Source organism: Heterodontus francisci, chromosome 12, assembly GCF_036365525.1.
Source record: "Heterodontus francisci isolate sHetFra1 chromosome 12, sHetFra1.hap1, whole genome shotgun sequence".
Taxonomy (NCBI): Eukaryota; Metazoa; Chordata; class Chondrichthyes; order Heterodontiformes; family Heterodontidae; genus Heterodontus; species Heterodontus francisci.
The window spans coordinates 114,125,961-114,143,983 of NC_090382.1; positions in this window are offsets into that span (position 1 = coordinate 114,125,961).

An 18,023-nucleotide genomic window follows, 5' to 3' on the forward strand; every position below is an offset into this window, starting at 1 on the left:
CCCACATGATCTCTTACCTCATCCTGGTGGGCGGTAATCTTTACATTCTCTCAAAATTAACCCTTTGATAAACTACAGTCAGGAGGCAGTTAGCCAGAATTTTCCTTCAAGGAATTGTATGGATTTGGTAGAGTTCATTATAGTGAAAATTGTACTTGTGTTTATGTAGCCTCTTGTCCCTTCCGTCAAGTGCACCTCAGAATGCTTCATAAGCACTGAAATACTTTCCAGTGCAGTGGCTGTTCTTACACAGACAACTGTGGCCGCTATCTTTCACACATCATGATTCTAGAAACAGCAATGAGCTGAGTGATCGGTTACTTTGTATCTTGCGGAGTTGGTTGATGGAGGGATGTTCAGGAAACCTCGCTGGTCTTCTCCACAGAGGCCATTAAGCCAGATCCCATATATCTGCACATGAAGAATTCACACATGGCACGCTACCCGCCACTGTAGAATTGGCGATAGGCATGTTCAAATCAGGTTGGGGGTCAAGTTTCGATCTTTTAGGGTTTAACACCCCCATGGACTCCTACCTGAAATGGGGAGAAGGATAAATTTGAAGGCCTATATATTTAATAAAAATCACGCCTGCGCTCACTGTTACATTATAGCAAGGAGCTTGGGTGCGTGCTGGGGGGAATGTACTGAAGTCGTGAGAATCAAATAATCAGCGGAAGAGGTTTTGGCTCACTGGCAGGATCAGAATATTACCAGTGAAGTATCATAAGGTTAAGAGCTTGTGATGCTGTCAATATGAAGGGTACAATAATCGTATTAGAAATGTTCTGGTGTCAGTTGACATTACCGGCTCAATCAATCTGCACTGACAGGAGTTTTTAGGCTGTCACATACATTTCTGCCTGTAATGTGTAGACATCAAGTTAGTCGCAAATTGCTAAAGTGATCAATGTTTAACCTGGTTAGGAGACACATTGGCCGCAATTGGAGAAGCTTCGTGCTTTGTGAGGAGGGAGCCTGTTTCCTCTTCTGCTTAAAGAGTGTTTACTTTGACTTTTGGTTTTGAGCTGCCATGTCAAGTTTTCAACAACAAACACCAAGTTGCATTTATATAGCGCCTTTAATGTAGTTAAATGTCCCATGGTGCTTCACACGAGTGATTAACAAACAAGGTTTGACGTTGAGACACGTGAGGTGATATGAGGAAAGGTGAGCTGGGTTTTAAAGAACATCTTGAAGGAGGAGAGAGAGAGGTGGAGAGGTTTAGGGAGAGAATTCCAGAGCTAAGGGCCCAGGTTGCTGAAGGCACACATCCACTAATGGTGGAGTGTGTAAATCAGGGATGTACAAGAGGCCAGGAGTAGAGGAGTGCAGAGACCTGAGAGGGTTGTGGGGCTGGAAGAGGTTGCAGGGATAGTAAGGGCAAGGTCATGGAGGGATTTGAAAACAAGGATGAGAGTTTGAAATTGAGGTGTTGTGGGACCAGCAGCCAATCTGGTCAGCGAGCATAGGGGCGTTAGGCAATGCTAGTTAGGCTATGGGCAGCACAGTTTAGGATGAGCTCAAGTTTATGAAGGGTGGAAAATGGGAGACCGGGCAGAAGAGCATTGAAATAGACAAGTGGAGAGGTAATAAAAGAATGGCTAAGGATTTCATCAGCAGATGAACTGAGGCAGGAGTAGAGTCGGCTGGTGTTATGGATGTGGAAATAAGTGGTTTTACTGATGGTGCAGATATATGGTCAGCAGCTCATCCAGAGTCAAATACAACATGACGGTTGTGAATGGTCTGTTTCAGGCTCAAACAATTGCCAAGGAAAGAGATGGACTCGATAGCTAGGGAGCAGAATTTGTGGCGGCGTGCCCACATTTAGCGGCCACCATAGAACCCCCGCGATATTACCCGAGCCGCCCTCCCCATATTACGTGGGGAGAGGTGGGACATTCAGCGCAGTGAGAGACCTTTTGACAGCTGTGCAGCAGGTGCTGGAGCCATATTTTAAGTGTCCCAGCACCTGCTTCCTGACAGCAGTCAAAGAATACTTGCAAGTTAACTCTGCTTCTCTCTCCACAGATGCTGCCTGACCTGCTGAGTGACCCCAGCACTTTCCGCTTTGCTGCCACATACTTACCCGGCTGTATCCCAGTGTCCTGTGAAGTTGTGATCCTCTTCTCCCACTCAAGTGTGACATTCCTTCTTGTAGGTGTGCCACATCTGGTGAATCACCTTAATTTTGCACATTCCAGGACATGAGACTTAAATAGACCATAAAAGGTATTATAGAGGTTCACAGAGAACACACTGACACAAATGGGAATGCACGGGTGTCACAGCAATGTAAATAGATCTTTCACTAAATGTTCCTCACCAACATGTGTGTCATTTTCTCTGTGTGAATGATGTGTGCCAGCATGTAGTGCCAATGTCACATCCCTTTGCACCGTAGGCCCTTCAGGAGAGCCAACGTATGCAATAACATCATTGCCATGCCACCATTACTCATGAGCGTCTCCACAGGTGCAGTGACATGGACATTGGCTCAGTCAGCTGCTACCTCTAATGGTTTACACAGGGATGCTGCAGGGACTGGTGCACAGCAGGTGAGCGAGGGTGATGTGTGGCTTGCAGAGCTCATGTCAGTTCCTATGGTGCAGACAGCCTTTGTCTGATAAGCCACTTCCGTACATCCCTAGCTCACTGCTAGCCCTGCGTGCAGAGCCTGGGTGTCATCTGCCCTCCCATGCACCTTTCATGTTGCAGGTCTTCAGCGTCCTCATAGTCCGAGGAGGAATCTTGTTGGTGTCTCTCCTCATCATGCTAGGCCCAGCCCATATTGGGTGCGTAGTTGTGCAGAGCAGCAAAGAAAGGAGCTGGCCTTTTCGGCCTGTAGTACAGGACATCACCCTATCCATCCAGGCATTGGAGGCACTCTTTCAGCATGCCGATCTCCTGCTCAGTGGTGGTTCATGTAGCTCAGTGGCTGCCGTTGTATCTCTTCTCTGCAGCAGTGGTTGAGTCTCTCACTGTTGTCGGGAGCAATGTCTGCAAAGGATAACCCTTATCTCCAAGAAGCCACCCCTCCATCTGAGCCATTTCAGTGAACAGCAGTGGCAGCCGGGACTGGCACAGGACCCAGGTGGCATGACAGCTGCCTGAGAAGTGGTCACCGATTTGCATGAAGCATCTGTGGTGTTCACATACCAGCTTCACCTAAATTGAGAGGCTCCTTTAATGGTGATGTCTGCAGGTGGTAGCCTGGTGGGAGGCCTGATGGTCACATGAGTGCAGTCTATGAACTTTCCAACCAATGGTTCTCTGGCAATGGTGCCGAAACCGATAGTCCTCTAGGCCTGGCTGTGAGAGTCCTGAAGCGGACATACTCACTGGCCCTCCGGTGCAGGGCATCGGTGACCTCCGTGATGCAGCAGTGCACTGCTGACTGTGTGACCCCACACAGGTCTCCGATGGGCCCCTGAAATGCTGCACAGGCGTCAAGCTTGAGAACCACTGTCACTATGAGGACCATGGGATGTCCACTGAAGCCCATGAGCTGCAGGCCAATGTTGAGCAGGGCACAGAGACGTGTCACCACTCTCTCTACATGTGCAATTGCCTCTGACACTGGTGCTCTGACATCCGATGGCATGTCATGTGGGGCCTGTAGATACATGGCGACCGTAATGGCGGGCTCCCCTTGGGGGCTGCTGCTCACGACCGGGGGCCTCGACATGGATCACACCTCCCTGTTGATTTTGACTCCAGCACATACAGATCCTCAGGAGCAGAGGATCACACAATGTAGGATGAGTCATACCTATTTCCATGTGATAAATAACATTGAACCCTCCATGTATTCAAAGGTTCCTAACAGGGCAGGGATTGGTGCTGACGGGTACATCAGCTGCTTTCCTGGATCAACTATATGGCGTGCCATGGCATTGCCCATCTTGGCCAACACAGAGTGGCACAACCTGACCACATCAAGACCCTACCAGCTGAATCGATTTCCCCCACCATCCATATAACCTTAGTACTCCTACCCTTTCTGGCACCCTTCCCAAACACAGGGTGATGAGAGTGTCATTGCTCCTTCACAAACACAAATAAACACAGACCGCACACTGTTTACAGAGGAAGGGTACACAGTACCTCCCTTCATTCCTGCAGAGCTTTCCCTCCAGTAATCCCAGACCCCCTCACTCCTCCCTTCCAGTATGCAGAGTGAGACCCCTGAATATCCCCCCCCCCCCTCCTCCCTTCCGTAATGCATAGTGAGACCCCTGGATAACAGATCTTACCTTCGCTGGCGGCAACTTCTGCCTCTGAGGACCTGTTGGTTTTTCCAATTGTCAAGGGGATGACACGTGACGGCCGCCCATTCAGCTAAAACTCCAGAGTTGACCATGGAGAGGCGGCGGGCTGCATAATCTGCAGAGGTGAGTACCATTTAACATATTCTAATTGTGGTGCTGCCACTGTGTGGTGGGAGTGCCGCACAGAGGTCCCCCCGCCGCTAGTAATTTGCGGCAGGCCCTTCTCGACATCGCAGGTCGAGGCAGGTCTCTCTCCACAGAATTTTAGTGGCCCCCAAACCGCGATCCACAACGTCAAGAGGCCAGTAAAATTCAGCCCAATGGCTTCAATATTACCATATTTAGTTGGAGGAAATTTCTGCTCATTTATTAGAGCATGCAAGAGCAAGCAGTCTGACAAATCAGAGACAGTGGCAGTTCAAGAGAAGTGGTGGTGAGGTAGAGCTGGGTATTGTCAGCGTACTTGTGGAAACTGATTTTTTTGGATGGTGTCACTGAGGGACAGCAGGTAGCTGAGACATAGAAGGGAGTCCAGGATATATCCTTCAGGGACTCCAGAGGTAATGCTGCAGGAGCAGGAAGAGAAGCCATTGCAGGTGATTCTCTGGCAACAAATGCATTCGGCAAGAGCAGTCCCATCAGGCTGGATGGCAAAGGAGGATGGTGTGGTGAACTGTATCAAAGGATGCAGACAGGTCAAGGAGAATGGGGTGGAATAATTTACCACAGTCACATTCACATAGAATGGTAATCGTGACTTTGATAAGAGCTGTTTCAGTTCTGAGACAGAAGCAGAAACCTGATTGGAGAGGCTCAAACAAAAAATTGTGGGAAAGCTGGGTTGAGATTTGGGAGGGTTGGAGTTTGCAAGGGCTGAGGGGTCAAGGGTGAGAATTTTGAGGTCAGAGAGTGAAGATGGCAGATTTGAAAGAGCGGGAGACCGTAACTGAAGAAAGATAACAGTTAACAATATCGGTTAATTTTGGGGACAGGAACATAAATTGAGTGGTCAGCAGTTTTGAGGGAATAGGGTTGAGGGAGCAGGTGGCGGGGCATTCCCCCAGTGTCCTCGACAATATTTATCCCTCAACAAACATCACTAAAGACAGATAAGCTGGTCATTATCACAATATTGTTTGTGGGAGCTTGCTGTGTACACATTGGATGTTGCTTTGGTTATATTACAGCAGAGGCAACACTTCCAAATTATTTCATTAGCTGTAAGCGCTTTGGGGTTGTGAAAGATGCTATATAAATGCAAGTCTTCTTTTTAGACTCTGGGCAGTTAAAGGAAACTTCTCTCTTCTCACCCATTTCTCCCTTGGCTCACAGCAGCAACCATGAAAATGTTCAAATAGCTTAAGCTAGTAAAATAAATATCTAAACTGTTAACGTCTTCAAGTTCTGTTACAAACAAATACAAAAAAAGAAAATTTTGGCCTAATACTTGCAAATTCTTGACGATAAAAGAGAAGATATGGAAAGGTGTCAGTTGTCCTTTTATTGGTTTGGCATCCCAAATTCACATAGACGGCTGTCACTGGGATCTTTCTCTGGAGCAATTCGGTCAAGTGGCGTCGAGGATTTATCCAGCAGGTTTTTCCAGCATCTCAGGAGAAATGCGGCAACTGGGGTTTCAGGCAGGCCTTTCAGGAGGAACAGCTCATCAATTTCTCTATTTCTTACACTCACTTCTGAGAGCTTCTCAAAGAGATGGAAAAACTGGCAGGCTTTTCAAAGCGATGGAACAGGCTGAGTTCGGGTTTTGTCCTTCAGGTTGATTTTTGAAACTCCAAATGACTGTCCAAAACAAAACCAAAAACAATCTCAAAAGTCAAACCTCCTGATCCCTATAAATCTTGACCTGTCACTTCGCTGTAAACATCTTCTCCAAGTCAAAAAACCCCTGCTGGGTAATTATCTGATGACACGTGCCTTCCAGTAAGGGCTGTTTACAAACCAAGTCCAAAAAACCTTACGATGACGTTTAAAAAAAAACAAAGTCCAGCATCTATGGAATCCTTCTACAGTTTTAAAACACAAGTCTTCAAAATTTAACAAAAAAAGGAAGTACTTTCATAACAAAACCCACAACTTTAATGCTGTATGTTATGTTCTATTCTTTTGCTTTGTCTTGTTCCTCCAACTCTCTCTGCTATTTTCGATCTTTTAAAAAAAATTGCACTTTAATTTTACTCTGATCTACCTTCTTTAAACGCTGTTCACCGATTCTTTTTTTCAAAAATCTAAAATCCCTTTTTATCCATTTTGTTCTTCTGTCTCTGTTCTCTCACCATCCATTTTGGAGACAGGAGAATTTTTTTATTAAAGAAATAACTAATTGGTTTCGATGTCCCAGATTTTGCGAATTTTCCTGGTCACAGCTATCATCGCAAAGTGCTTACGATGTGATGTGGAAATCAGGTCAGAACCAAAATGGGATAGCTGTGATTAGTAAACTCATCGTCAGCCCAACAATCCTGAACCAGTAAAATCATCTTTGATGGAATAAGGATTAAGTAAAGCTCTACATTCCAATTGTTCAAGTGCATTTAATTAAATAAACTAACGACAAGTGGTCTTAAAGAAAAAAAATGTTGGGTAGCTCAGTTGCTTTAATTGTTACAATGCTGAGCATGCTGTTACAAGACCTGAATTCAAATCCAAGATTCGACTGATATTTAATCTTCTCCGAGAGACCAGTAGCTTTTGATCATCAAGGAGATATTCAAATGCCAAGGTATCCCTTCCCATGTTGCTGAAGCCTCCTTCCTGGCAAATCAACAAATAACTGGCATTTAATGCATCTTTGAGGTGAAATAAATTAAAATTCTCTATGTTTCCAAATCCGTCCATGGCCTCACCCCTCTGTAATTGCCTCCAGCTCCACAACTCTCCGCAATCTCCGTACTCCTCCATTTTCAGCCTCTAGAGCATCCCCAATTTTAGTCGCTGCACCATTGAAGGCCATTCCTTCAGCTGCCTGGGCCCTAAACTCTAGAATTCTGTCCCTAAACCATCCCGCTTGTCATTCATCCGTTAAGATGTTTTTTAAAATCTATCTCTGTAAGCAAGCTTTTGGTCAACGGTCCAAATATCTCCTTATGTCAAATTTTGTTAAAGCTTGTGTTCAAATAAAGCTTTCCTAGCTTATCCTCTACTTAAAGCCTGCCTATTTATCTTGGTTCCCACATACAGGCCATCTGGAGATTAGACAAAATATCTGGTGCGCCAATTTAATGGAACGGAATTGCAATGCAATCTTAGTGCTCATATGGGTGCTTAATGAGTTTCTACTGAACTTCATTGCTTGATAAAGTAGCAGAGGTCTTAACCTGTTGAAGAAGTTGTGTTGCTTTGCCTGTTGCATATCTGGAACTTCCTTTTCGGAACAATGAAAGAAAGAGGACCTACAAGAAGTATTGAGAGTGAGCTTATTTGATATGTTTCACCGTTAGTTGCGTGTGGATGTTGTGCTTCTTATTGCTGTGCTTGCCCATTGCATTCTATGATCTACTTGTTGCTTGTGGGTCTCGCCTTGCAACAGCAAACTTTCCCAGGTGATGGTGGCAGATGGTTACCAAGGCAGCTGAAGAACTGCAGAAAATCTGTTTATTCATATCTACGATTAGCCATAATAGACTGGCATCAGTACCCGGGTGTCCTTTGCTGTACTTGCTCGGGATTGTTTCCAGTTTCAGGGCTACGTGATGCTTAGAGCAATTTGCACAAAGTGTATTTTTATAATGCAGTCGTTTCTGAATCTTTGCAACCACAGGGAACCTTGCAAATTGCCTGGAAGTGCCCCACATACAACAACAACTTGCATTTATATAACGCCCTTAACATAGCAACATGCCCCAAGTTGCCTCACGGGATGGTTATCCAGCAAAATTTGGTACCGAGCCAGATATGATGATATTAAGACAGATGACAAAAGACTTGATCAAAGAGCTGGTTTGCAAGGAGCATCAGAAAGGAGCAATGAAAGGCAGAGAGTTTTAGGGAAAGAATTCCAGAGCTTAGGACGTAGGCAGCCGAAAGCACGGCTGACAACAGAATGCTTCTGTGAAACTCGTTGAGTTCTCCTTACATCAAGGGCTACATGAAAGCATTTCACTCTTTGTATCACAGTCAGCCCGAGTGATGGATATCCCTCTGCTATCTTGGCATGCTACAGCTGGGGGGCTGTGCAGCGTATCTTGTGTGACCGGATAACACTGGACATCTATGAGGTCGATGACCTCTCCCTTACTGTTGCCTGTAACTGCAGTGTGGACAAATGAAGCTTGCATAAGCTGGACCTTTTAAATTTATTGTATACAGACATGTCACAAGCATGTTTTAAGTACTTGTGCACCAACATCATTTTGTTTATAGCTAGAGCTTTCTCCTTTGTTTAAAAAAAATAATTCAAATAACTGGGAGAATCAATTGGATATCTGTGAAATAATAATTTTTATGTGCATTTCATATGAATTCTCACACAAGTATAACCCTCCTGTTGGTTTAAATTTACTTGGCACAGCAGTCAGGTTTTCCCAAGATTTAACTGTGCAGTACAGCCCCCTCTGTATAAAATATCATTTTTATTGAAGCACATTTTCTGTGGTTTCTGGAGATAGCATTATAGAGACCATTTTGCATTGACAAGTAAAGATTATACTTTGAAATGAATTCATGACAGCTGTGTAGAAAGAAAACCAATGCAAGCAGACGTGCTAATCTTCAAAGGCTTACTTCATGAACTGAACATTCTTTCCTAAAACATCCTCTTTATTTATCTTGCAGCAATTCACAAAGAATTGATGGTAATCCTTTGAGAAGCAAATGTCATGTGCAGATTCGAGACAAAACATGGGTATCTGCCATGTGAAATCTGTAAAAAAAAACTACATTTTTTGTAATGCGTGAACCAGAATTTGAAAATGATGACAACATGTCACATTGACTTGGTTCTTGAATAAATTCCCAGCGGAACAATTTTATCCACTTTTTAATTTTCCTGTAGAAAACATTGCAGTTACTTATCATGTGGAGGGCTAATCTATAACAGTCGGTTTGAAAATGATTGATTTGATAAGCACAGGCTTCTCCATTTAATAGCAACAATTACAACAATGTATAGTTATATCATTGAATAATAGAATGATAAAGCACAGAAGGAAGCCATTTGGCCCATCGTGCCTGTGTTGGCTCTTTGAAAGAGCTATCCACTTAATTCTACTCTCTTGCTCTTTCCCCATAGCCCTATATATATTTTTTCTCTTTCTTGAAGTCTTTATTGCATTCCCTTTTGAGAATTATGTTTGAATCTGATTCCACCACCCTTACAGGCAGCATATTCCAGATCATAACAACTCACTGTTGTTTCTAGTTCATTTGCCAGTCACTTTAAATCTTTTTCCTTTGGTTACCAACCCTTCTGTCACTGGGAACAGTTTCTCCTTATTTTCTCCATCAAAATCTTCCAAGATTTTGAATATTATGAAATCTCCCCTTAACCTCTCTGCTCTAAGGAGAACAACCTTCTCTAGTCTCTCCACACACTGAAGTTCCACATCCTTGCTCCCATTTATAAAAATCTCTTCTGCGCCCTCCAAGGCCTTGACATCCTTCCCAAAGTGTGGAGCCCAGAACTGGACACAATAGTCAGCAGAATTCTAACCAGTAACTTAGAATGATTTAACATAACATAGTATTACAAGATAACATCTTTAATGTAGTAAAACATCTCGAAGTGCATCACAGGAGTACTATTAAACAAATTTTGACACTGAGCCACATCAAGAGATCTACAGTTAAATAATCAAATGTAGGTAGGTTTTAAGGAACATCTTATAGGAAGAGGGAGAGGTGGAGAGGTAAAGAGGATTAGTGAGGGAATTCCAGAGCTTAGAGCCCCGGCAGCTGATGGCACCATTGATTGGTGGGTGGCACCCTTCTAGCTCCTAATAGGTGTAAGCTTCCTGTCCACGATATTGGAGGCTTTAGGAGGCATTTCAACACCTGAAAAACAGACACAATGGGCTGGATTTTAAGAGCCTGCTGCCGCTCTTAGCAGTGGGCAAAGGGCTTCACGCTGCAGAACCCTCGTCATCTCCTGTGCGGTGGCTCATTTAAATAGTCAGGGCGCCCCCTCCACCCCTCATAAACCTCCCCCTCCAATCATAGCCCATCATTTTTAAAGGGCAGGCAGCCCTGCTTGCAAATTTATATTTTTAAAGGTACACCCCCCAAAATGTGTTAAATAAAATCCTAATGCTCCTTTCTCACCCTCCAATAAAAATTACATTAACTATTTGCCCTTCCTCCCCGCCAAAACACTTACCTTTGAAATCTGACCTTACCCCCCCACCCCGCCGCAGACTGTATAAAATTTAAAATTCATCCCTTCCCGCCATCCCCTGCACTCATTGCATTTATTTAACCCCGTCACTATCCCCAACACGAAAAATCTTATCTGTTCCCCCTCCCAACCAGTGTCACACCAGTTTTCCCCAGATTGGGAAGTGAAGGCGTGGGAGTGCCAGCTGCCGCACTGGAGATCGCGGTGGGCCTGGGCGATTGGAGGTGAGTGTTTTAAAATTTATTCATTTTATTGATTTACATATTGAAATTCAGGTCCCGTCAGCCAGAAGTGGGGGGAATGTCACAGAGCCTCACCACTGCCAGGAAGATTGAGCCAGGCCTCCCGACGTTGAGCTACATGGCGGGTCTCTGCTGGAACAATCTTCCACCAGCAACCCTCCCCCCCCACCCACCCTCCCCCAATGGAGCCCAACGTCGGGGGCCCAGTAAAATCCAGCTCGATGTCTTTCAAATTCGACCATTTTGTCTATGATTTTAGAAGCAAGTTAACCAGTACAGACAATCACATCCACTGGTTGCTCACCTAATAGACTGCATGATGCTTTCCTTCTAAGATCTTTGTCAGTCACACTCATAATAACATCAAAGTTTAAGCGCTATTGATGTAGTGATAGCTTGCTACTGCCTTTCAGATAAAGGTCGGCATTACTGTGCAACATATCACAGCTAAAATAACTAAAACATCTATTACAATGAGTTTGTTTTACACATCTTAACTGTGGTAATTCTTGGGGCCTTAAAGGGCCATGTGACTTGCATACATTACAAGCAGTTATTTTTTAAGCTAATGGCTTGCTTGACATAGCAATAAATTTACTGTTTGGCAAAATGCTGTGTATCCATTAATTAAGCACTTAATGGCTTTATTTGTATACTGTGCTGCTCAATTAATGACACAGTGAACAAGGGAAGATCAAATCTGTTAAACTCAGCCTATCTATGATTTGGAAACAATGTATACAAAGTCCATTACTCAGCATTAAATCATTCCTTTAAGCTTAACTTCTGTTTTTTTTGGTTATTTTTGCAACGGTCTAAGAGGCACCGTTTTCTTATCAGCCATGACTCAGTTGGTAACACTCAGGGCCCACTCCAGATTCTTGAGTGCAACGTCTAGGCTGACACTTCAGTGCAGTACTGAGGGAGTGCTGCACTGTCGGAAATGCTGTCTTCCTGATGAGATAATAAAATGAGATCCTGTCTACCTTCTCAGGTGGACGTAAAAGATCCCAAAATACTACTTTGAAATTTATGGATACAAATATATTTCACATTCGATGACCTCAGGACATCCCAAAAGCACTTTACAGCAAACGAGGTACTTTTGAAATGTAGGCAATGTTGTAATGTAGGAAAGACGGCAGCCAATTTGTGCACAGCAAGCTCCTACAAATAGCAATGTGATAATGATGAGATAATTGTTTTAATGATGTTGGTTTAGGAATCAATATTGGCCAGGATACCAGGGAGGGCTTCTCTTCTCTTCTTTGAAATAGTGCCAAGGGACTTTTATTTCCACTTGAGAGGACAGATGGGAACTCAGTTTAACATCTCTTCTGAAATATGGCACATTCAACAGTGCAGCACTCTCTCAGTACTGCACTGAAGTGTCAGTCTAGATTAGGTGATTAGATTGGACTATTTCATATTCTGCTGAATAGCATCTGAATCCTGACCGGATTTCTCCAATTTCGAGAGTAAAGGGAGACCAACAATGGTCCTGCTCCTCCTCCAGCTCCTCCGCTTGCTCCTATTTACTCATGGACAGTAACCCATACTATACGATCCCCTTGAGCAGATTCACTGAATCTTCTGACTCTGCCTGTAGATTTGCTGCTGCTTGGAAATATTGGTAAGAAGGAGACAGGGTACTGTGGAATGTGATCTTCTCCTGGAACAGTTGCTGTGATGACTTCTCTTTCACATCTACAATGACAGAAAAGGAAGAGAGGTTAGGATACTGGCTTGAAGCAACACCTTCAAGCAGAACTAGTGTTTGAAGCTTGGGTGGCTCTGGAGCGAACTTTTTTTTATTCATTCATGGGATGTGGGCATCGCTGGCAAGGCCAGCATTGATTGTCCATCCCTAATTGCCCTTGAGAAGGTGGCGGTGAGCTACCTTCTTGAACTGCGGAATTCCATATGGTGTGGGTACATCCACAGTGCTGTTAGGAAGGGAGTTCCAGGATTTTGACCCAGCAACAGTGAAGGAACAGTGATATAGTTCCAAATCAGGATAATGTGTGGCTTGGAGGGGAACTTGCAGGTGGTGGTGTTCCCATGCATTTGCTGCCCTTGTCTTTCTAGGTGGTAGAGGTCGCGGGTTTGGAAAGTGCTGTCGAAGGAGCCTTGGTGTGTTGCTGCAGTGCATCTTGTAGATGGTACACACTGCTGCCACTGTGCGTTGGTGTTGGAGGGAGTGAATGTTTGTAAATGGGGTGCCAATCAAGTGGGCTGCTTTGTCCTAGATGGTGTTGAGCTTCTTGAGTGTTGTTGGAGTTGCACCCATCCAGGCAAGTGGAGAATATTCCATCACACGCCTCACTTGTGCCTTATAGATGGTGGAAAGGCTTTGGGGAGTCAGGAGGTGAGTTACTCACCTCAGGATTCCTAGCCTCTGACCTGCTCTTGTAGCCATGGTATTTATATGGCTACTTCAGTTCAGTTTCTGGTCAATGGTAACCCCCAGGATGTTGATAGTGGGAGATTCAGTGATGGTAATGCCATTCATTAAATGTCAAGGGAAGACGGTTAGATTCTCTCTTGTTTGAGATAGGTATTGCCTGGCACTTGTGTGGTGAAAATGTTACTTGCCACTTATCAGCCCAAGCCTGGATATTGTCCAGGTCTTGCTGCATTTCTACACGGACTGCTTCAGTATCTGAGGAGTCACGAATGGTGCTGAACATTGTGCAATCAACAGTGAACATCCACACTTCTGACCTATGATTGAAGGAAGGTCATAGAGTCATAGAGTCAGACAGCACAGAAACAGGCCCTTCGGCCCATCATGTCTTTGCCAGCCATCAAGGAGCTACCTATTCTAATCCCATTTACCAGCACTTGGCCCATAGCCTTGTATACCATTGCATTTCAAGTGCTCATCTAAATACTTCTTAAATGTTTATTTATTTATTTATTTAGAGATACAGCACTGAAACAGGCCCTTCGGCCCACCGAGTCTGTGCTGACCAACAACCACCATTTATACTAATCCTACATTAACTCCATATTCACTACCACATCCCCACCATTCTCCGACCACCTACCTACACTAGGGGCAATTTACAATGGCCAATTTACCTACCAACCTTGTTTTGAGGGTTCCTGCCTCTACCACCCCTTCAGGCAGTGCTTTCCAGATTCCAACCACCCTCTGGGTGAAAAAATGTTTCCTCAAATCCTCTCTAAACCTCCTGCCTCTTACCTTAAATCTATGCCCCCTGGTTATTGACCCCTCCACTGAGGGAAAAAGGTTCTTCCTATCTAACCTATCAATGCCCCTCATAATTTTGTATACCTCAATCATTTCTCCCCTCAGCCTTCTCTGCGCTAAGGAAAACAACCCTAGCCTTTTCGGTCTCTCTTCATAGCTGAAATGCTCCAGCCCAGGAAACATACTGGTGAATCTCCTCTGCGCCCTCTCCAGTGCAATCACATCCTTCTTATAGTGTGGTGCCCAGAACTGTACACAGTACTCTAGCTGTGGCCTAACTAGTGTTTTATACAGCTCCATCATAACCTCCCTGCTCTTATATTCTATGCCTCGTCTAATAAAGGCAAGTATCCCAAATGCCTTCCTAACTACCTTATCTACCTGTGCTGTTGCCTTCAGTGATCTATGGACAAATACACCAAGGTCCCTCTGACCTTCTGTACTTCCTAGGGTCCTACCATCCATTGTATATTCCCTTACCTAGTTAGTCCTCCCAAAATGCATCACCTCACACTTTTCAGGATTAACTTCCATTTGCCACTGCTCCGCCCATCGTACCAATCCATCTATATCATCCTGTAATCTAAGGCTTTCTTCCTCACTATTTTCGACAGCACCAATTTTCATGTCATCTGTGAACTTATTGATCATACCTCCTAAATTCACGTCTAAATCATTAATGTACACTACAAATAGCAAGGGTCCCAGCACCGATCCCTGTGGTACACCACTGGTCACAGGCCTCCACTCGCAGAAACAACCCTCGACCATCACCCTCTGCCTCCTGCCACTAAGCCAATTTTGGATCCAATTTGCCAAATTGCCCTGGATCCCATGGACTCTTACCTTCTTAACCAATCTCCCGGGCGGATCCTTATCAAAAGCCTTACTTCAGTCCATGTAGACAACATCAACTGCATACCCCTCATCTACACATCTGGTCACCTCCTCAAAAAATTCAATCAAGTTAGTTACAGACGATCTTCCCCTGACAAAGCCATGCTGACTAACGCTGATTAATCTCTGCCTCTCCAAATGGAGATTAATCCTATCCCTCAGAATTTTTCCCAATAGTTTCCCTACCACTGATGTTAGACTCACCGGCCTGTATTTACCTGGTTTATCCTTGCTACCCTTCTTGAATAATGGTACCACATTCGCTGTCCTCCAGTCCTCTGGTACCTCTCCTATGGCCAGAGAGGATTTGAAAATTTGTGTCAGAGCCCCTGCAATCTCCTCCCTTGCCTCACATAACAGTCTGCTTCATCAGGTCATTGATGAAGCAGCTTAAGATGGTTAGGCCCAGGACACTACCCTGAGGAACTCCTGCAGTGATGTCCTGGAGCTCAGATGATTGACCTTCAACAACCACAACCATCTTCCTTTGCACTGAGTATGATTTCAACCAGCGGAGATATTTCCCCCTGATTTCCATTGTCTTTAGTTTTGCTAGGGCTCCTTGATGCCAAACTTGGTCAAATGCTGCCTTGCTGTCAAGGGCAGTCACTCTCACCTCACCTCACTGTGTGGGAGTAAGTGAGAATGTTGACATAAGTAGGCTTGGTATGTTGTCTAAGCTTGAAGGAGACTGCTGTCTCTTTATGTTCTGGACACCAGTCTCAATGATGGATGCATTCTGCCTGCTCCCTTTCTCTTCACTGTGTTTTCAACTTGGTACCCAGTGTAAAACTGGCCTTGCCAGATTGGCCAGCTGTGATGTAGAGAAGATATTTCCTCTTGTAGGTGGAGTCCAAAACTAGGGGCTATCAATAGTAAGTAATAAATCCAACAGGGAATTCAGGAGAAACTTCTTTACTCAAAGTGCAGTTAGAATGTGAAACTCGGTGTCATAAAGAGTAATTGAGGTGAATACTATAGATGCTTTTATGGGGAATTTAGATAAGCACATGAAGGAGAAAGGAATAGAAGGATAGGTTCAGTGGGTTAGATGAAATAGGCTGGGAGGAGGCTTGTGTGGAGCTTAAACACTAGCATAGACAAGTTGGGCCAAATGACTTGTGCTGTAATTTCCATTATTTTCAGTGGAATGATGGTGCATATTATGATCAGCTGATGCACAGCTAGTTTTCCGTGTAAGTGGCAAGTTTTTTTTATTCTTTCACGGGATGTGAGTGTCGCTGGCAAGACCAGTGTTTGTTGCCTATCCCTAATTGCTGTTGAGAAGGTGGTGGTGAGTTGAATATCTACTCCACCATCTCCTTCTCTCATTATTTTTTGAGGAGCTCAAAAGGAATTCAACCCTTACTCCAAAAGCTTTTTGTTATCTTCCTGAGATGTCCCATCTCCCTACAGCCTATGGGCTTGGCATCACTCCTTGCCTCTTGTCCCAATCTTGTCAATCTTGGCAGTTGTCCTGCACAATATTATATCCTTGAACATCACAAAATTTGTGTTCTCAATGGCACAGAGTCATAGTCTGAGCCTCTGATTCATCCAGCAGTGGCATATAGGTAGCAAAGCTTGAAGACAGAAGAGATTTAAAAGAATATTGAAATAAAAAAAGGTTGCAGTTGCACAATTTAATTAGTTCCATTCTTCACTCCAGTCTAGAACCTACTGAATCATTTATTACAAGCATTAGTGGATAGAACGCACATTAAACTATAGTTTAAATTCAAAATGCATCCTAACATGTGACTTTACTGCAGAATAATGCCTGATTGCAATCTGATGATGTTTGTAAATTAATTTGTTCAATAAATTTTGTTTCAGTAGAAGATCAGGCAAAATTTAGTTGATGCAGTTTTTTAAAATTCCATTTGGATTTGGTTGAAATAAATAGATGTCAAATGAATCTGTTATAGTACACTGAATTGATTAATCTATCATATTTAAATTTTTATTGTTTAAACTATTAAAATCTGATAGGATTTATTGGACTAAAGCTTTAATTCTACAACTGGCACTGGAGCTAACCGATGCCAAAAGCAGAGTGCAGAACTGCAGTTAGAATCAAAAGGCTGGGAACTTCCCTGAGGATGGGCAGTCAGCCAGCGAGGGTCAGCTATGCTCAGTAGGTAGCACTCTTGCCTCTGACTCAGAAAGTTGTGCGTTTAAGTCCTCCTCTGTACACGAAAACATAGGCTGACGCTCTAGTTTAGGGAGTGTGGCACTGTCGGAGGTGCTGGGCTGAATTTTAATGGTGCGCCAATCTCCTCAGTGGAGTGCTTTCAACTCGACGGCCTTCCGACACGGAAATGCCACGGAGGAGCCCCGCGATATCATGGGCGAGGGCTCATATCTATAGAGGGGACGGAGCGTCTGCCCCCGATGACCTGTAGGGGGCAGCTGTCACGTTCCCGGCAATGGCGTCCAGCGCCACCGCGCAGACGCCAGCACCATTTTTAAAGAGCTTTAAGCCCTGACAATTAGTTTTAATTATTAAAGGTGCAGCATTAAGTTTTTATGAAACAAATAATACAGATGTGGATGGCCCTTCCCCAAGTCACCCACTGGTCAATTAAGTGGCACTTGATGTCAAAAAAAAACTTTATTCCCTTCCCAAACATTACCCAAACTTCTAACATTTGGCCTATATCCCCTTCCCACCATCCTCACATCCAGGAAGAAATTGATTCCCCCACAACGGGGTTCCCCCGCCACTGGAAATATGCGCCAGGCCATTCTCGATGTCATAGGTTGAGACAGGCCTCTCCCCGCAGAATTTTACTGGCCCCCGCGCTGTGACAGGGTCTTTTTCCAAGTGGCAGGCAGTGACGAGTGGGGTACCGCAGAAATCAGTGCTTGGGCCCCAGCTATTCACAATATATATTAATGACTTGGGTGAGGGAACTAAATGTAACATTTCCAAGTTTGCAGACGACACAAAGCTGGGGGGGAATGTGAGCTGTGAGGAGTATGCAAAGAGGCTCCAATGTGATTTGGACATGTTGGGTGAGTGGGCATATGCATGGCAGATG